The sequence below is a fragment of the Rhipicephalus sanguineus genome, chromosome 7 (assembly GCF_013339695.2).
Source record: "Rhipicephalus sanguineus isolate Rsan-2018 chromosome 7, BIME_Rsan_1.4, whole genome shotgun sequence".
In the NCBI taxonomy this organism is placed as follows: Eukaryota; Metazoa; Arthropoda; class Arachnida; order Ixodida; family Ixodidae; genus Rhipicephalus; species Rhipicephalus sanguineus.
Window position 1 is genome coordinate 91,253,123 of NC_051182.1, and position 21,647 is coordinate 91,274,769.

Sequence of the window (21,647 nt, forward strand, 5' to 3'; positions counted from 1 at the left end):
TAGTTAAACGCGCCCGACCTCACGTCGGTGATGATGTACTGAGCAGAATTCACGGAAGATTCACGGTTTACCGATGAACCTCCGCAGCTTCGCCCACTCATCATCATTCACTTCGTGGATATGCTGTGATTTTTTTAGACGAATGACGAAAAAGACACGGACAGGTGCTACTTTCAACTAAAATTATCAAGGCGACGCATACATATGTATATATATATATATATATATATATATATATATATATATATATATATATATATATATATAAAGGAAAGAAGTGTTAATTTCAAGGGCTCGTTTTCTTTTCTTATACACAATATTAATGAGAACTAACAGACAATAATACCAAGGAAAGTATAGGGGATGTGTTTAGTAATAAATGTAAGGTAATTGTGAAGAAAGAAAAGTGGACGAAAGGATAGCTTGCCGCGGGCAGGGACCGAACCTGCGACCTTCGAATAACGCGTCCGATGCTCTACCAACTGAGCTACCGCGGCGGCCATCCCCCCGTCCACTTTATGGGGTATATGTGTGCATTTAAACGTGGGAGCGTCAGTCAGCGCCGCCAGTAGCCGTGACGGCGAGTGTGGAACACTCTTTTTCTGCCTTGTTGGCGTCACGTAGCACGTGAACTTATTACGAGCTGGCAGCTGACCAATAATCCCTCGCATACTACCTGAAAGCATCAAGTCTGCCAGAACGAGACCCTCGCTATGAATGAAGGAAAGAAGTGTGAATTTCAAGGGCTCGTTTTCTTTTGTTATACACAATGTTAATGAGAACTAACAGACAATAATGCCAAGGAAAGTATATATATATATATATATATATATATATATATATATATATATATATATATATATATATATATATATATATACACTTGGGCAAGCCAGATCTCGGTACTGTATGCGTCAAATACAACTCGAATAATTCTCGCGTAAAAAATATTATATATATATATATATATATATATATATATATATATATATATATATATATATATATATATATATATATATATATAATATTTTTACGCGAGAATTATTCGAGTTGTATTTGACGCATACAGTACCGAGATCTGGCTTGCCCAAGTGTTTGTGCTTTGGTCTACTGCCTTCGTCGGCATACGCGCCGCATGTCGATGAGAAACACGGGGGCTGAGATGACAGCAACGACCATAAACGATGCTTGCTCGCGCCGCCACGCGAGGAAGGTTAAGCTATGACTTCAAATACTACATTTTCATTTAGCATTATCTAAAGGAACGAACAATTTTCTTTAAAGCCGTAAAGTGGTTTCAGAGGCATTGTTATTCGCGCTTCAAAATGTCTTTGCCTTTATTTCTAAGATTTTGCCAATCGGCCGGAAGTCATGAGCGCGGGAGCAGCGGTATTAGCTGAACAAACGTGTTTATGGTTTCTTCAATACATTTTATGCATAGGGTAGAAGCACGCAGTTTTACTGAGCGTTTTCCCCATCTGAACAGGCAAAATAACATGTGAGTTGCAAAATATCTTTATTCAGGTATCTAATTCAAGGTTTCAGCGAGCCTTTCTTATAGCAACACTTCGGATATGTGTCATATGGTCCAACGATATAATCCCACACATTGGCTGGTGGCGGGCACCTGAGAAGGAAAAAAAAAACTATTATTACATGTTCTCCTGCTTTTAAAGTTTAAACCGGCATTATAATCATGTGAATTTTTTTGGTTTAAGTAAGTTTTCTATCCATTTGAGGTATTCCCTTATTATTTTAATTCCCAAATGCATTACGAATGCACGTTACGCGTCGAGTGGTATTTTGTTATTGAACGGCTTCACAATATGCACGGTGGATACAGCGAGAAAGGACTTATGACATATAGCGGCCGATGTGTAGTCGGAAAGCTTTAATGAAGAAATCATTTTCGCTGAGTGTCCTGGAGTGGTACTCCAGGAACACGTTATCGACGAGAACACGAACGTGCAAAGCTGTTGCTGTGTGACGTAAAAAAAGCGAATGCTCCATATATGCATCTGAAAAAAAAATATTGGGACAGCCGCGCACTAGTGGCGTGAAGACCGAGGTAGCAGCGGAGCTAGCTTGCGATAATGGTGCAAGGCTGGCAGCAACAGCGGATCGAGTGCTCGGACTCCCGAGGAAGAAGCTGCCCTCCCAAACCCGTGTCCCTTCGTTTCTTAAATGACACGGGTTTGCCGGGAACATGTCACGTGAATAGTGGTACGTGATTTTGGCGAGAACACGTCACGTGACTGATGTTACGTGATTTTAAGTGATGTTCCCGTCCTGTTTCTTTTTCCTCCTTTCGCTCTCTATTTTTCGCTTCCTCTTTCTTTCCAGCTCCTTACCTCTCTCTCTCTCTCTCTCTTTCTTTCTCTGTCTCGCTATCTTTTTATCTCTTTCCATTCTACCTGTCTATGTCTGTCTCTCTCGTTCTCTCTGTAGGCGGTCTCTGGGCCATCTGACTTATTCCATCCCACGCAGGAGAAATCCCCGCAGCGGGAGAGCGCGTAATCGCCGGAGCGGGATAGCATGCCGGGCGCCCGTGTTAGGGGAGATGAAGAAGACGACGAAGACAGCGCGCGCCGGCATGATGATGATACAAGGCTATGCTACGTTCTGTCAGCGTGCCTGTAGAGACGAGTGGTTAAGACGCTCGCCTCGGATCGTGGGTACGTGGGTTCGAATCCCGCCGCCTCGTGAGGAACTTTCTTTCGCCAATATTTTATTTTCCTTTCCATCTCTCTCTTTCTTTCTTCATTTTATTCTTTCTTCCTTTCTCTCATCCCCTTGCTATACGCCGTACAAATCGGCGCACGTGTTCTGGGAGCGAAGCAGAATATGAAGAAAATGACGAAGAGAGCGCGTGCCGGGTAATGATGATGATAGTTTAGTTCACGAAAGACATTTTACGCCAAGCTAGAACAGCTCCGCTGTTAAAAGTATTGCTACTTCTAGAGTTGGACCATGAGCGACAATTTAGACGTCAATGTACTCGGCGTGCTAGGCAAGCACACGATATGCACACAACTAATCCATTTACACGAAGGCATAGAAACACCTCTGAAAGCTTGGCAGAAAGCAAGGAAATCTGGCAAGGCTGCTGTTGACTGGCTGCTTCGTATAAAGTCGATTCCCAAAATTTGTGGGATCTGCCGGATTCTTTTAAATGCGAATGCATTTCTTACTCGGGGGTTGTCCTGCGTCCCTGGCCGGCGTGCGCACAGGTGTTATCTCTCCGCGCGCGCTCCTCCTCGCCCCTAGCAACAGCTGCGCCGCGCCTAGCAACCGGAGCAGGTGGTGAGCGGCGGAGGGTAAGGGAGAGGAGGAGCGCGCGGGCGCGTGATGGCGCTCGCATCGCCTGAGCAGCGGAGGGTAAGGAAGAGGAGGAGTGTACCTGGTGAGGGCGCTCGCATCGCGGATGTCGCTCGGCGAAGAGAGAGCACGGGCGCTCCTCCCCTCCGCGCTCGGACCTATATATATCATGCAGGGAGCGCGCGCTTTGGTGTCTTGATAGCGATGGAAGTCGGTGAAGTCGAATCTCTCGCGGCAACGATACCACTCGGACGAAGTGTAACGCAATGCAACTCGAGCATTACGCCTCTACGTGCACACTCTCGTCTCTCTTCATTAATTAATCACACACTCATCGGGTGCACCCAAATGCATTCGCATTTCCTCACGATCCCCTTCGGGGAGGTGCGGTTTTTTTCCTTTATGGCGATGATCGTTTATGCTCGGGGTGGAAGGAGACGGGCCAGGGCAAAGGCTCTTATAGAAAGGGCTCACGATCAGGCCGGGGACTGTTGCTTCGTCGACGCGGCCCGGTATCCCGAATGGAAGGCGTATGCGGCAGTGAGCATGAGCCGCGAGGGGATAATCACAAACTCGACGACGGTCCTGACGACGGCAGCCGAAATAGCGGAGCAAGCTGCGATTGCGTTGGCCTTGCTGGACAACAGGAGGTCCACGATTTACAGGGACTCGAGATCGGCATTAGAGCATTTGCCAAGGGCACCATCTAGGAACCGGCCTTTCGGATCCAACGGGACAAGAACATCGAGCCACACACACTCGTCTGGTTCCCAGTTCACATGGGACAGATCGAGGGAGCCCCGCCCAATCTCAATGAGTCGGCCCGCATAGCTGCGCGAGGACTGGTAGACCGCGTAGCTACCGGAGGGGGTGCTGAGGTTTTGGAGAATCGGGACCCTTGCACCTCGTAAAAAGAAATCACCAAGCATTTTTACCTGGGGCGGAGACAGTACCCTCCACCGCACAGAAAATTAAGCAGACCACAGGCTCTGACACTAAGGCTACTTCAGGTCGGGGCGTACCCTAACCCCGCGCAATTGCACAAGATTTATTCTGATATACAGCCAACTAATGCATGTTCATTATGCGCAGATATCGCTAATCTCGAACATATGCTCCGGCGGTGCCCCGCGTTACACGGCGGCGAAGTCAACACGCCGTCAAAATGGGAAGATGCTATTACCAGCTCCAGACTCGAAGCACAACTATAGGCAGTCCAACGGGCCCGCGACGCAGCAGAGAGACTTGGTCTTTCTGTTCCGACGTGGGAGTGGCCCGCAACATGCTAGGGCGCGCTCCGAGGAACCGGAATAAAGTTTATTCAACCATCCATCCATCCATGACCGTTTATATGCCAGATGGATGCAGTAACTGTTTTCTGGTTAAGTCGGCATGCAAATGCTTATGCATATGAAAGATTGCGGTCAAGGAAAAGGCGAGAGAAGTAGATGGAATCCCTGCAGTGGTTTTCTCTGCATGCTTAAAATTATTCAGACAATTTCGCAATATTTTGTTGTGACAGGAGGTGGGATGACAGGGTTGTTGAATTGTAATTGTCTCAGAATTTACATTATAATGACACACTAAGTTCAGTAAAACTTCTCAACAATATTGAACAATATTATTTCACACGCAGCTGTCGTTGTTCCTAATATGGCTGAATTCTACTTATAGACAATCCAACATAAGAAAAACTTCTAAACATATTGAAAAAAATGTTTGGCATGCAATCTTCATTTTCATAATAGAGATAATTTTGTTTCTAAGGAATTTATAGGATAAGTCCTGCTTCTAAATGTATTGAATGATGGTATTTCGCGTACAGTTCTTTTGTATTGTTCGTAACGTGACTAATTTTCATTCTAAGGACATTCTAAACTCAGTGATGCTTTTCAATAATATTACGCAATAATATTTTACGTAGAAAGTTCATTTTTTCTATTGCGAATAATTTTAATTTTAAGGATATTATACAATCAGTAAATCTTCGAAAAATATCGAACCATGTGATTTTGTGTACAGTTCAAAGCTGTTTATAGTATGAACAATTTCTATTCTGAGAGCATTAAACAAATTCGACACGTATGAGCGATATCAATTCACATAGGTGCTTAGTCGTTCTCATTAAGCAAGGTATTCCTACTATACACGGCTAATACCCACCGCGATAATATAGTGGTCATGGCGCTGGACTGCTGACCAGAATGTCGCGGAAGCGAATCCCATCCCGGTGGCGGCGGCCGCATTTCGATGGAGGCGTAATGCCCGAGTCCGGTCTACTTAGATTTGGGTTCATGTTCAAGAACCCCAGGGGGGCGAAATTTCCGGAGCCCTCCGCTACGGCGTTCCTCATAAGCACATGGTGGTTGTAGGACGTAAAACCGCTACAATTGTAGTGAGGAAAAGAAAGAAGAGCTTCCGCGTCTGTTGTTGCTGTGCGCGCGATCTACTTTCGAGTTCTGGCGGTGGTACCTCGGCTGTTTAAGACGTCGCTATCTGATAATAAATCGTCGTACGACATCTGGTGGAGGTTGCTGGAATCCCTGGCCTCTCAACCTGGAACTTCGCAACCGAACGTTGCCGGCTATTTTCAACACTATGACCGACGCTGTCGACAGTCAGCCTGAAGCCGCCGCCCATGGATGGATGGATGCTATGAGCGTCCCCTTTATAACGGGGCGGTGACATGTCTGCCACCAGGCTCGAAGGATAAAAAAAGAAAAAAAAAAGAAAAAAAACTTCCTTGTTTCATGTTGTCCTAATGCCTTATCTACATTGATTAAATCTATGTTATTATAACAAAAAATATAAATTCACAGTCCATCTCTCTGCCTCTTAAGGCAGAATAACCTTTTTTCCCCCAATTATTTATTTTTGTACTTTATCTCTACTTTTCTGCCACCAATACTCTAACCGTCTCTTACTTATTTCTATCGCGGGCGTGTTCAGCTTTCCATTGTTGTCCCTAAAACCCAAGGCTTCATGTAGACTCGTGCCCACACGTATACCTGGGTGAATATCGCCACATTCAATCAGTACATGTTCCATCGTTTCCTTAGTTCCCCCGCAGCATGTACATTGTTCTTCTTCGTTACTGAATCTCGCTTTATAACTACGCGTTCTCAGGCAGCCCGACCTTGCTTCAAACAGTAAAGCGCTTCCCCTTGAATTATCATAAAACCTTTCCCTCCTTATTTCGTTTTTTCCTTTTCGGTAGTTACTCAGAGCCGGCTTCTTTTCCATCGCTGTCATCCAATAAGTCTTCTCCGCCTCTCTGACCTTCCGCTTAATGCTCCTTGTTGCCATATCGCCCGCACTGCCAGCCGTATATTTACTGGTGAGCCTCCTAGTTCTTTTTCTCCACTGCGTGTCAACGCTTATCCTATACAAATACCTGAAAACCTTCTCTGCCCATCTACTCTTCTTCATTTTCCTCAGCCTCTCTTCGAATCTCATTTTGCTCTGCGCTTCCCTCACTTCAAAGCCTGTCCATCCCATATCACCCTTCACCGCCTCATTTGTCGTCTTCCCGTGAGCGCCCAAGGCGAGGCGGCCCACCGTCCTTTGATTTACATCCATTCCTGATTGCACCTCTGACTTCATGCACACCACTGAGTTCCCAAATGTAAGCCCCGGAACCATCACACCCTTCCACAGCCCTCGAAGCACCTCGTACCTATTGTATCCCCATAAAGCTCTGTGCTTCATAATTGCAGCATTCCTCTTTCCCTTTGCTACCGATGCTTTCTCTTGTACCTCCATATATCTATCCCCCTCATTTACCCATACTCCGAGGTACTTGTACTCGCTTACCCTCGGTATTTTTTGGCCCTGTATTAAGACCGTATGGTCTCCGTGATCATTGAATATCATCAATCCACATTTTGTTGCACTAAATCCTAGTCCTAGAGCCTCACACTCCCTTCCGCATATATCTGCCAGTCGCTGTATATCATCTTGACTGTCCGCAAATAAGACAATATCATCAGCATAAAATAGACCTGGAAGCTTCTGCTCAACCATCGCTCCGACCTGTTTGTGTGACAAATTAAATCCAATGTTGCTACCTTCTAGCGCTTTTTCCATCCTCGCCATGTACAGCATGAATAACAGCGGGGACAAAGGGCATCCCTGTCTCAGTCCCTTGCTAATTTCAACGCTGTCCTTGCTACTTATTCCTTCCCATTCTATACAAACTGTATTTTCTCGGTATATTTCTCTCAAAAGCTGTACACAGTCGTCACCTATGCCCACTTCCTTCAATATATCCCACAAAATTTCCTGATTAACGTTGTCATACGCCCCGGTGATATCTAGATAAGCTACGTATAAGGGCCTGTTTTCTATTTTAGATATTTCTATACACTGGGTAAGAACAAACAGATTGTCGTCTAACCGCCTGTCGATTCGAAATCCATTCTGAAGTTCTCCCAAAATATCATTTTGTTCTACCCACGCTTCTATTTTTAATTTTACTGCCTGCATCGCCAACCTGTATAGCACCGATGTAATTGTTAGGGGTCTATACGAGCGAATGTTATCTTTTTCTCCCTTGCCTTTATAGATTAAGTTCATTCTACTTTTTCGCCAACTGTCTGGTATTTCCCTCTCCTGTAAGCACTTTTCTACGGCTTTCAGCAGTGCTTCTTTAGTGTTATGACCTAGTTCGTTAATGAGGCTGACGGGAACCCCATCTAAGCCCGGAGTAGTGCGCTTAGGAATTTTTCCTTCGGCCTTCTTCCAATTGAAATTCTCTAGTACTACATCTTCGTCGGTTGCTCTCCTTTGCGTACTTTTACTCACCGGGGGAATCCCCTGGGGGACCTTTTTAAACGAATCGGCTGTTATCTTTCGAATGTAACCTAGCGCTTCATATCCTTCGAATTTATTTCCTCCTTCATCTACCATATGTTGTTGCATTGTGACAGACTTCCTACCCAGCGCTTTTAGGTGGCTCCAAAATATCCTAGGCGCGGCCTTCTTCTTTTCGCGAATCTCTGTCATCCAGCGTTCACTTTCACCTTTAATTTTTGCCTCGACTAATTTCTGCACAATGGATTTTTGCTCTAAATATATTTCCCATATTTGGTTAACTTCGTCCTGTGGCCGCTTCTCCTTTTTTGCCTGTCTGTGCTCCCGTGATGCTTGACGTCGCATCTCGATCGCTTCCCGGATTTCTTTGTTCCACCAACTTTTTGGCTTTTTCTTTCCTTTCCAACAAATAGTTTTCTTCTCTATTTCCATTTCTTTCGTGATTACATGTAGCAGCTCACTATACTTCCACTATAATTCCACTAGCTGCGGCGCCGTCTAGCGGCAACGCGACCCTCCAGTCTTTAGCGCAGCAGGTGAGACTGACGCCGAAGACTGGCTCTCAGTCTACGAGCGCGTCAACGAGCACAACAAGCCATGTATTATTATACACGGCTGATATTCATCCAAGCACGCTCGATCGCACTGAAAGCAACTTACCCCCAAACTCTCACATTATTAGCATCTGAATTGCACACTAATCTCTCGCAAGGCGTGGCCGAAGATAGTGTAACGTTTGCTTCAATTGTCTCGTTGAAGTACAAGCACATAGCTGTGCCGTTATCTGTGATAAAGAGAAAAGGTAAGATTTTTCAACTTCATATGATGTGAACGCAGTGGCATAAATTGGTAAAATCAGGAGTGACGTATTTGTTTCATGGCGGCCATTTTCTTTTTCTAAATGTAGCTTGTGTTTTTATCTATATAAAAATGAAAATCAGGTTTTGAAAAAAAAAAGCATAGTTATTTCCCTCCGTCATAAGAATCGGTATAATACGAAAGTGAACAGTGCCTTCACAAGGGTACAGTTGATTGTTTATTGTACATTGATGAAGGAGAGCTTGCAATGTCTGTTGGTGTTTGGCAGCTATAGCACCATTTGATGTGGATGGAAACACGCTGATGCCTATAGTGGCATCTCCATCCTGACGACTAACGCTAAAGATCATGATTTAACCCTTGTGGAAGTTGAATTAGCTAACATAAGCTAATTAGCTAACATAAGCTAACACAGCATAAGCAGAATCCCGCTCAAAGGTGGCATCAGTATGTAACACTGGCGCTTGATGTGCACTCATTCAAAGCGTCGTCATTTTATGAAGAAACGCCAACTTTTGCACTCCCCAGTAATAGGGTATTCTACGCCTGTGCTCATGCATACACTACCACACAGGGCTTGAGGAACGCCAGAGGCAGAGTTCGTAGCTTGGGCTGTGAACGGCTCAAGATACAAACTTGAAAGGGGTGTCCCTCCAACTTGCACACACAGGAAGTGAGGACCCCCTCCCCCCCCCTCCCCCTCCGTGATTCACGCCTGTGAGTGCCTGACCAACCGATCTCACTTGGATAATCAAGCTGCGATATGATCACTACAATGCTCACAAATATTTGTTTGTTATGGGATGCGTTTTGCGAAATAATAGTTCACGCTCGAAGATTTTCAATTGTTTCCATACATATCATACACTGCTGAACATATAGGCGCGGAAAAATCTGCAACACACTTGTCCTTTTTACGACCCAGTGAAAGAGACCAAATGAAATCATGATAATGCCACAGGTTTTTCTAAAGGACCTGTTTCGTTGCGGCTTTCCTGCATGAAAAACAAGCGCTTTTGTTACTTCTTCTATTGCAAGGGTAAGGAGAATTAACTTACCTTGCGAGGTGATATATCACATCAAATCATCAACCTAATGTATGACAGTAAGCTGGAGTTCAACTAAGAGGGGGATTACATGATTACAGAAGTTAGAGACACGTAATTTCAACACGGATTGAAAAACCAAGCTGTCCAAAAATTACGTAGCATATCTTAACGCAGCGTCTGCAATAACTTGAAGTGCCCTTTAAAGACGAAAAAAGCCCAGTGAAGTTTCCCAGTAATCAATAAAACCATCCAGCACGTTTAATTCGTAAAAACAGAAATACGCACAAAAGAGCGAAACGGCCGGCAGTTTAACCAAAAGATCGAATTCGGTTTGTTCCCCAATACAAGCGAACAAAAGAGGGGAAGTTGAAGTGCGAGAAAGTAGAGAGAAGTGAACAGGGTGAACAGGCACACAAAATCGCAAGTACAGTGAAACCTCGACAACGAACTTCACTATAAGAAAAGTATCGAAGTATTTCTGTTGCTTGTAACTTATTGTTTAGAGAAGACGTTGTACTTTGAGCCTCCATGTAACGAGGCTTGTTTATTCGCATTTTCAATACAACGATGTTTCACCGCTACCGCAGAGGAATTCAAGGCACTAAAGTAAAACTTGTGGCGGTGCCAGTGGGCATATGGTTGACTTGTACACGATTGTTGTGTATGGTAACGTTCGATAGTTCTTGTTGCACACAGAGTGTTTTTCCAGCAGCAGGCAAAGGGCGCTGCTTAACGCCCTCCTCTCCTTTAGCAGCATAGAGGAAGGACTTGCGGCTAATGCGTGGCCTGTAGAAATCCCGGCGTATCGTACCGCGCACTGTGCAGCCGCGCCGACATATCGTAGTTCCGTATTCGCATCGCGCGGTACGCGTGAACGATCGACTTGAACACCGCGAACGTGAACGCTGCGTGTCGAGCAACCGTAGAAGCGGGAGCAGTGATCGCAATGAGCTCTGAGTTATCTTGCAAGCGATTGCAACAGTTCGGTCACGAAACGAACGCCGCCAACAAGGCTGGTATCTTGTAAGTGATCGCTATCGTTGAGACAAAAGGCAGCACCGCTTGTATGGAGGTATCGAAAAGTGATCGCGAACTCGAAAGACGCTAATCTGTCACTGTGACGAAGAGCGAAATTCCCCGCGAAAGTAATCAGAACATATCCGCAGGCACATTTACCTTGCATTTACCGCAAATGAGCCTTTTTTTGGGTAAGGGTTCTGCTGCAGCAACTTTTAGGCAGCCGCGTAATACATTTAGGACTTGCTCGCATATGCCAGACGCACCGCTATCAGCTGTACAGATTTATGCGTATGTTTTTAACACGAAAGTGTTTTATGCCGGGGTCCACCAAGACTTCACTGACGTATTTCCGTCACGGAAATGACATCGAAAAAGTTTACACGACCAGATGGCAAAGAAAAAAAAGTTCCATCAACGGGCATCGAACCAACGGCCGCTCGGTCCGCAACAACACATGCCGGGCACGCTAACCACTGCGCCATGGTCACACACTCTAGAGGCCTTACAAACGCGCTTTTTATATTTACCACTCTCCCGGTCGGCAGGGTGGTGTTGCACTTTGGGAGCGGTAAAGTAAAGGAATTCGTCATTACTGTGGCCTCCGCGATTAGCACCTGCAATGCGTTACACGTCGGTCGCATTCGGCGCGTTTTCAATAGAAGTTCAATTTTTGTGAATGCGTTAACACACCGCGAGGTGGCGATCTTAGCCCCAGCGTCGTAAGAGCGTCGGCCTCGCTCATAGCATCACGCTAATCCAAACCAAAAATAGCTCTGCGACGCGCGCCTGCCTCACCTTGCTGTAACACCGCGTTTCCCGCTTACGCGCTTGCCCTGAGAAAAATCGCGGCTGGGCTACCCGTGCGGCACGACGCGCTTTGCGTTTCCCTCTAGTCCAGCCGTGGTGTCCCATCACATTTTAACATGCCGCGGGATGGCGACCGAGTTCTGCGTCCAATATGCGATGCTCTTCTGGCTATCACACCTTGCTCTTGATTACGCTTTCACCGTTAACTACTACCGCAACCACAAGTGTTTGTTTAATCATTTAACATGGACGTTAGTCGTCGGGACAGCGATATACCACCAATCATCAAAGTGGGTGCATCCCATTATGAAATAAAGGATCGCTGTTGCTGACAGAAGTAACCCGTCGAGTGGAGTATTGGCGATTGATCTCCAACAAAATTTGCCCTGACTTTGAGGCTTACTGATGAAACTAGTAACACAAGACACGCTTGGAGCAGTATCTGACCCGTAAAAGTTGCCATATTAAGCTCTTCTGGCGTGCGTGGAAAACGCTCGCTTTCCTTCGCCAAACGCTGATGCTTATTGTGCCCCTACTAATATGGCGGCCGCAGCCGCCTCTTTTGGTGGCACGGCTTCACTCTTGCGCAATAATCGCCACTCCAGCAATTTTTTTTAACCTCCTTGGTGCATCCACGTTAAACGGTGCTATAGCTGCCAGACATCAATATACATTGTGAAAACTCTCTAATATCAATGCACAGTAAACATTCAGTTACTTCTGTCAGGGTACGCTTTACTTTCGTGTTATTCCGATTCCTATGACGGAGGGATCAACCACCTTTTTTGATAAAGCCCACTTATAAGACATTTGTTGAGCCAATGCATAGCGGCGAGCGAAACTCGCGACGCTGTAACGGATTTTGCGGCTCTTATGCCGGTGCGCTATGTGGCATATATATAAATGTTCGACCGCTGTATACGAATGTGATGTAATTAAGGTTGTTGCCTTGCTTCGTGCGATTTTAGACCGCGCTTCTCTCGTTTTTGTGGCTTGCGGCGGTTTTCAATGTTGCGCATTAATATGGTGAGTGAAGAACAGTCCGTATTGGAGAGCAAATGGTCCCGTTTGGTGAATGTGATAGCATCAGCACCGCACCGTTTTGGGTGACACTCGAATTATTACGAAAACCCGTTGTCAGCGTAGTCATTTTTTCTGTCCTTTTCTTTTGTGCTGTACGCGTGTTGCACGTCTCTGTGAAGAGGAATTCGGTGGTGCAGCATCAAATCAAGGTCAACGGTTCTCATGTTTAACTGAGATATTTTCTGGCGGCATTGAAAGTATTCTTTTATCAAGTGATACTCTTTAGGGTTTTACGTGTTTAAACCACGATATGATTACGAGGCATGCCGTAATGGAGGGCTCCGTAAATTTTGACCGCCTGGTGTTTTTAACACGCGCTAACGCAGCACAGTACACCGGCTTCTAGCATTTCGCCTCCATCGAAATGCGACCGCCGCGTAGTGGGATCGAACCCGCGATGTTCGAATTAGCAACTGACCACTGTGCCACCGAGGTGGACTATATATGAATTTTGTTTGTCGTAGTGATTTATTTCATTCCAAACTTTTTGCAGCCTTTTCCGAGTCAATATGAATCTTGTGGCGGCTATACGTTGTACAAAAGGCTGAGTTTTCATTCAACGAAGTTAGGATGTGACGATGTAAGCTGCTAATTTTACTGACTATGCTATACGGAGGTTTAACTGTATTGACTTTTTTTATGTTTTGCTTCATGAAAGTTTTCTTACGCTAACCCCCCTTTAGCATAAATAAACTAGTCAGGATTGTAACCATGAGATGCTGTAGATGCTTCTCTTCCTTTTCGAAGCTGGAAAGCAAACAAAAGCAGCATCTTCTGAACAGTCTGGATACTTAACTGGCACCAGCCACAGTTTGAAATAAACGCGACGTTTCGGAACAGTTCGATGCCATCCTCAGGGGGTCACTGCGAATGGTCGATGAAGCGGCGTCATTTTAACGCGATAGCGTTAAAGAGCTCGTTTCGCAGAATTTCCGGCGTCGGCGTCATTGGTTGTGAGCGAGAAATCATCTCTTGTCCGTAACCAAAAATCAAGGAAGATGCAAATAAAACAAATAATAAAAAAGTCCAGCCAGCTGCACTTCGCAAACACTGTCGAAGCAGCGGAGCATATGCCCGTTATTCATCAGGCTATATCGTACTTCTATGTTCCTCAAATCTTCCCTTCGCTGGCGCTTAGCGTCGGCCTCTCTTGCGCGACCATCGCGGTTGGCTCGGCGACGACATGACCGTTCTCGCGTCAGCTCTCGCTGACGCTCACGTGGGGTGGCTTCTTCATCGGGACAGCGGGAAATGTTCGCCATTCTGAAAGCGCAAACTTCCGAACACTGACACTGACACGTTATCACGCTATTTTAGATGCGAAGTATCTTAAGGCGGAGCTCAATCCGGTGGTGGTGGTGGTGGTGGTGGTGTGCGGCGTGACCACCCTTACTGCGCATGCGCATACCCTCTCCACACACCTCCTCTCCACTCACCCTCTCCCATCCCCTCTCCCCTTCCCCTCTCCCCTTCCTCTCTCCCCTTCCCCTTTCTACTCTTCCTCTGAAACGCGGGCTAGACATGCCGAAATTCTCTCCTGCGCAACGCCGCGATGAGCTCGAGCGCATGCGCGTCCCCTCCCCTTCTCCCTCCTCTCCTACGCTGCCCCCCTCTCGCCCACCTGTCGACCGCGTTCCCCGCTCGCCCTGTGAGAATTAACGGCCAGGCTAGATGGAAGATACGACGCTTGTAGCGTCCCTCTTCGCGTTCCACGACGCGAGGTCGGTAGCATGCCCAACGAACGCCAACGGAACGCGATCGTGCAAGTGCTCCGGGTTCGCATCACCTCATGGTCCCCTTTAGTGGGAGATGCTGTAATTTTTACACTCCACTACACCTCACCAACACCCTATCTTGGCGCGTTTTTCGAAAGTTCGACCCTCGACATCCTCTGTCCTTGCCCTTGCATCTCGCAGAACGATCTCGCCTCTCGCAGCACGGCGCAGCCCTCCCCTTCCCAGCGAGCCTGACTCTCGGCACATTGCAACGCCAAAGGCAACGTGATCAGTTTAGGCTGACCCCGGACGTGAAAGCCTCGACTAAGAACAGCTTGGCTGTTAAAATCTTCGGGTATGAGTCAGAACCGAACCCACGTCGTATGCGAGGCAAGCGGGTGTTGTAACACAGAGCCACGCTACTTCCTGAAACTGCTTAAAAAAGAAACTATATGAATTTCATGTACTGGAAGGAGTATCCATTACGCATTTAATATTGCGTGGCAGAAGCGTGTGAACAAAACGTGTGAATTGCGCAACGAGTGGGTGTTTTAAAGGCCCACGCAGTAAAAAGCGGTCAGACATATTTACTCATCATCATCGCCAAAAGCATCGAGAAAGTGAACAGCTGCGTAGGATCGCGTATTGCCTTACGGACGCGTAGTGGGCCCTTCGCCGATTCACAGAAGGAGTAATTATGCTGTGGCCACTCAACAACTGTACTTGCAGTAGACTTTTTAGGATACCTTGAAACAGCCAATGTTTGATTGAACAATAGGTTTCGAAGTGGCTAGGCGTTTCCCATATCAAAGGTACGGGTAATTTCTGAATAAAAATTTGCGTCAGAGGATTCCAACAACATATCAATACCAATCTAGAGAATGACTAAAATTTGGACGCCGATTCTGTAACATACAGCTTTTGTTGAACTGCATGGGCTGCTTCACGAAAAAAAAAAAAAACGCTTGAGGCCAGTCACGTCCGTGTAGCATACCTGAACAAAACGTTATTAAGAGCAATGGACGACAAAACAATGCGAGTGCAATTTAGCAAGGTAACAAAAAATCAGTCACAAGTCATAAAAAAATATGCGACAAAGACAGCCATCTGCGGACACGGGCCGCTACAAGAGGTACCGCGGGTCGCGAGTTTGAGACCCCTGTCCTAAACTTATGTCATTTCATCGTAAACAGTTCCCCCGAGCACGTTTGCATTCATGAAAGCATGCCTTACTAAAACAAGCTTTTGCGAACTGACCATAAATGGTGGGCACAGGCACATCAATAATTGCAGTTACTAAGCTCAAAGCAACGTAGACCACAATCAAGGCGGTTAGAGTAGCGAGTCTCATGATCTTCGATGCGAACTGCCTTCTGTGACGACCTATCTGAAGAGAGAAACACTGCTCTCGTCTACAATTCCACGGCTCTTTATATGTGATCTGTACACAATAGAAGAATGCACGCTTGTTTGTCATTCGTGAAATTCAGGCCCACTCCATCGTGTTCGTTCATTTGCCCGTAAAGAAAAGAAAAACATGCCTTCGCCGCTTCAAATGCTACCTCCATTCTCATAGCGGATTCGCAACTGGCAGCCGCTTAATCGTTGACGCTACTTTTCGACTTTTCTGCCACCGACAGCCTGTTAAATAGATCTCTGTGCGCGGAAGATCCTTTGCTACTTCGTTCAAGTTGAGGGCATAAGGCACGGCAAGCTAGACGGCCGTATTTTTAAAATGTCGCGCATTCTAAAGAAAGATGGCATAAAAGATCACAGTTTCGAAGCAAGGACGAGGCAATGAACGCGTTAGAAATAAATATGTTATACGAAGTAAGACTGAGAGCTTTAGGACCATTATGAATGATGGAAAACGTGAGCTTGCGAAGGAAGCTGTTCAGTTTCGGCGTGGGCAGACCCACATGCAGACAGAGGCTCGATGGCCACGACAAGGCGCGTGTGGAATGGTGGTGCAGTTGACAAGCAGCTCCCGTGAGCAGGTCGTTTAACATCGTAAAACATAAAATGGCTTGCAAATAACGTAATACACGCAGCATCCCTCCGTACCGGTGCTCCAACGCATCATACTCAATGCCACAGAACGCTGCCGATCTTCGCGTGAGAACTTGCAGTAGAACCAACTTGCGCTTCAATGTCACCGAGAGTAAAAAAAAAACGGCTGTTGCCGTGTACGGGAACTTACAGCATAGCCACCGAGCCTGACCAAAACACATGGAGCTTTCGGACATTGCTAGTCCTTCAACCAGTGAGCGCTGGCACTCGCTTGCACGTGGAGTGAGTGCCGACGCTCGTTTACTGCGCCACGGCCTTCTGCCGATGCGTCTAAAGAGGCGTCAGGTCCTTTGCGCCATCTCGCGGGTTAGTAAAGAAGCCTCCGCGTCGCTGAAGCAACCAAGAGATGTGCGCACTGCCAGCTGTAAATGATAACTATAAATTTCTCGTCGTTTATTTGCTGGAAGATATAGGCACTTTTGGTCGAGCTGTCTAACCCGTCGCGCCGCGGGTCGCAGGGTCCATTGTTCGGTTGCGCGGGAGTGCTTCAGACTGTTTCGCTTTGTGTGTTATATATATATTTGACGAAGGAGACATGGCGTAAGTCAGGACACCTGTTTATTCTAACTGTCCTCACCTTCCTCCTCTTCATTTCCCGCATTCACTCGTGAAGATATATATACCCCGAAGGTCACGGGATTGAATCCCGGCCACGGCGGCCGCATTTCAATGAATGCAAAATGCGAGAGGCTATATATATATATATATATATATATATATATATATATATATATATATATATATATATATATATATATATATATATATATATATATATATATGCGGAACATCACGGCGACGGCAGAAACGCGTCGAGAGGGCCTATGTAGTAGCTATCGCAAGAAAATTCAACAGGGTAGTTCTCTCAGCGTAAATGAAGTAACCGATGTTTTTTTTACTGCGGCATAGAAACCCTGAAGGTACAATGTTTTGTGTGTATATGCGTATTAGATCTGCGCCGTGAGGCTGGTTTTTCTGAACAGGCGCTACGACTTTTTTATTGGAGACAATTTGCTGGTTATTTTGTAAACAGTTAAATAAGCAATCTTTGATAATTATTCAGCTCAATGGATACTCGCCGTGGTAACCTAGCACATAGTGTGTCGCGTTATTAAGCTCGAGGGCGCTGGTTCGATTGTAGGCCAGGGCGACCGCAGTAAATTATATTTTAATAAATGATGGAGAAAAGGCACCGTGCCATAGTCATGGCAGCATGCCAAGGTTATCTTCATACCTAAGCCAAACAAACCGTTTGCCCTATCAAACCTCCGCCTCATTTAACTGACATCTTGCACGATAAGATTGCACGATAGAACCAACCAGTATCGGAATGGCCCCATCAATTCACGCGTTTCACCTTCAACTCATTTCCTAGTGAGCATGAATAAAGGAAGAAAAGCGATATTCATGGCTCAAAACAAGTGAGGCATTATATGAATTAGTGAAGTGTAATCGCGCTGAATTGTCAGGTCTTAGGGATTAAGAATTGTCAATTCTTAATTCGCCAGCAAGGGTACAGTAAACCAGGGTAGCGGGAAGTACAGCCCCAATGCTGTTGCAACTTGCTCAATTGTGCCACACAAAAATAGTGCTTCGAGGCCTTTTGCAAACCAGTTCTAATAACTACAGCTAACAATCCCTATGCTTTCATTGGCATTATTGTCTGTAAGTTCTCAATAATATTCTAACAAAAACTTAGCAGCTTTAGAAAACGCTTGGCTTTACTAGCGAAACTTAGCGAGGTCGAACACTAGTTCGACTGTTGATGATGGTGATGATAACAACTTTATTGTTCCGCCAGATAAGGAGGCCCCCTACTCCCCGTCCCCGGCACACAGACCTAGGTGAAGGAGCCGGCACCTCCGCGATTAGAAGCAGGCGAAGAGGTTATTGACTCCTGGCGGCTTCTTCCGCCAGGCGGATGGCTTGTTGCTGTGAAGCGGGGTCCTCGCTCCGCAGCAGGGCTTCCCAGGCCTCTCTACAATTGATGTTTGATTTAGCCCCTGGGGAGCTACCACACTCACAGATTATGGGGTCGTGGGTCCCTCTCGCCTCATAGTGCTCGCAATTATCGTTTGGCTTATCATCTTTCTGAACATGATATGCCTAGACCGGGTTTACTAAATTGCCAGCTTTCAGGCTCCGCCATGCGACTGCCTCCCTACTGTTCAGGCTTTTATCCACTGTTATTGCCAGCCTTGCGTCACTAGTGCAAGCTGCACACTTTTTTTGTTTTGCTTACGGTTCTCGGTCCTAGCAGTGTACCGTCGCCATTAGGGCACAGTCACTGAAGTGTCATTCGCACACTGCAACCTGCAGGAGGTGGCCCGTTGTACAATGTCGACGCCGGTGCACTTTTACGCGCTTTTACGTAGAACACACGCACGGGGACAGCGCTCCGAGAAAGAGACGCATTGCAACCATTGAAACTGGTGCACTGCCGATTGTGTTTTCTGTACAGTGCTTGAATAAAGGTCGTATAAACAGTGACACAACTTACATGCCGTATTCCACGTATCTAGTCCGCGACGGTCTCTTGTGCTTGCTTCCTTGTCGGCGTGCTGTTGCACGCTACATTTAATTACGCCGTTCAGTAAGTTAAAACGATTCGTCAAGATACGACCAAAATACGTGTTTGTGTTCGTGAACTGCCGATGGGTTAGCAGTGGGTCTGTACGTCGGAATGTACGAACGTACGTGAAGTACGAGTGCTGCCGGTCATCGCCGACCATTTTCTGATGCCGTGCGAATGTGCACACTTTATCGCATCACCGCGTCTAGCTCACAGTCTAGCTTAAAGCCTGCGCAGACGTAATGAAAGCAGCAATATAAAAAAATTACACCATCTCCTACTAAAGGTAACCATGTGCGGATGCGAAGCTCCGCATGGGTCGACTAAAGTTCCGTTCATCACACGCACCTTGCCCGATATTAACGCGTCCTTGCAAGTGGAGCACACCATGCATTCACTGTAGTTGCTGTTGCTGTTCGCCATCACGTGATTGCTGAGAGAGTGTAAGGGAGAGAGGCCCCAACGTATTACCCAGCGCCTTACACAGGCCGGAACGCGTTAGCGCGTGCCAGCGCATTCTGGCTAGGATACAACGCGTTGGTTCATCGCGCTTCTGCAGAATCTTGTTCCCCGACGCCATCACGTGATTGCTGAGAGAGTGTAAGGGGGAGAAGCCATAGAGTCTTACCCAGCCCCTTACACAGGCCCGACGCGCTAGCACGTGCCAGCACACATGGTTCCCGAGTGGACGGTCGCCGATGAAAGGAGGGACACAGCCCCGAGCAAAAGCTGCTTCGCATCTAAAAGCTATACAAATTGCTGGCGCTTGGTCATCGGAAGACTAATTGGCTGGTCCTACAAAACATCTTTATTTTCACACAAGCTAATAAAGGCAAAATGGTACGGTATGGTTTACAATGTTGATATGAACTTCCAGCGCATGAGAAGAATACTCGGGCAAAATGATTTCGCCGATTGTATCGCGGTGGGCCGGCGCGTTGAGTTCCATTTTGGTGGTTTCAGACCACCCCAACCAGTGTTACGGAATGAGCGCCTTCATTCCATTCCAATTCCATTCCGCGAAATTAGAACTTGCCGCGATTCTATTCCTTTCAATTCCTCGGAATAAAAAAACTTAGCCCATTCTCACTCCGGGATTGGCTGGGCAGTTCAGTTCTGTTCCTGTAATTTCTGAATGTAGGAAAGGCATCTTGATAGTTTTATCGAGTTGAGAATGAACGCCCCATAAAGCTGATGTCATCAGATGCATTATTATTCTTATTCATTATTTGGTTTGAATACATAGAAAACACGAAGACACAGAGGCAATAGGGAGGGAACAGGCTGACAACTGCCACTTAAAGGGGCACAAAGCCTGCCCGCTCCTTCGGGAAGGGGTAAACGTAGAGGAAAGGAAGATAAGAGGAAAGAAAGGAAAGAAAAGAGGATAGAAAGAAAACACAGACGTAAACACAAATAAGTAGTCACACGGAAAAAATGTCTATAAACGCGAGGCCAAATCGGTATTTTTAAGAACGTAAGTAGGGCTCGATGGGCCTAGTCACGCCGAGCAGCACAACCCCCCGGGCACAGGAAATTCATCAAGGCTCGTACACTTAAGACCAATAAGTCCATATTCCTTGATGAGCAGTGCTCGCTGCATTAAGAACTGCAAAATTACGCAAAACACGTTACCAAGGTCGAGTGCAACTACCCTACTAATTCCCATAGGGGCAGTTCTCCCGCTACCTATAGTATTTGCATGGACATCATGTTTGAACGAATGGTGGTGTTTTAATATTATTTAAGCTTAAATGTCTTAATGCTAAAGTTTTAATGCTAAAGCGTATTTTTATGCTGACAAAAGTAGTTTTCAAGAAGACTAAGCAGTTTTGCCACGCGTCTGGAGCTGTCGTCAGTATGGCGAAAACTAAGATGTAGTTAATGGGGAACAGAACTCTCGAGATCTGCTGGTATTATCTGGAACAGTGCACCGCTCAGGCTCCTTGTGCCTTTGCATCGAATACGGAACACTGGGCCGCACTGCTCGTCTGCACTCACGCTTGTCAATCGCGCCTCGCATACATAGATGGGGTGAGGAGAACTTTCTGTGTTCGCCTGCGCATGCACGCAATGTCTTCCTTGTCGCAAATGGTATTTATGTGTGTAAGGTACTAAAGTGCTCATGATATAAAGATCAGACTGTGCATAGAGTATTCGCCGCTTTTGTGCGGGGGTATCAATGCGAAACAACGCATAGGAATAATTTATTTCTCCCTTCAGTATCTGCTGGGATAAGGCATTTGTTTGTACACTAACTTATGCCTCGGTTTCGTTCACACTTTTACACCAAGCCTACCCTTGGCTCTGGCTAAGTAAATGTAGACCTAGAGAATGCGTTGTGGCCTTCGACTTCGAAAAAACATGTACTCATGCCTA

General features: G+C 46.2%; 1 long non-coding RNA gene across 1 annotated transcript; it reads right to left on the minus strand.

Annotated features, from left to right (window-relative positions):
* Positions 1–1,511: 1,511 nt before the first annotated feature.
* On the minus strand, positions 1,512–15,994 carry LOC119400784 (uncharacterized). The gene is made up of 3 exons (XR_005185224.2): positions 15,884–15,994; positions 8,794–8,917; positions 1,512–1,630 (listed from the first exon to the last, which is right to left on the minus strand). It is a non-coding gene; the product is annotated as an uncharacterized LOC119400784 (long non-coding RNA).
* Positions 15,995–21,647: the final 5,653 nt, after the last annotated feature.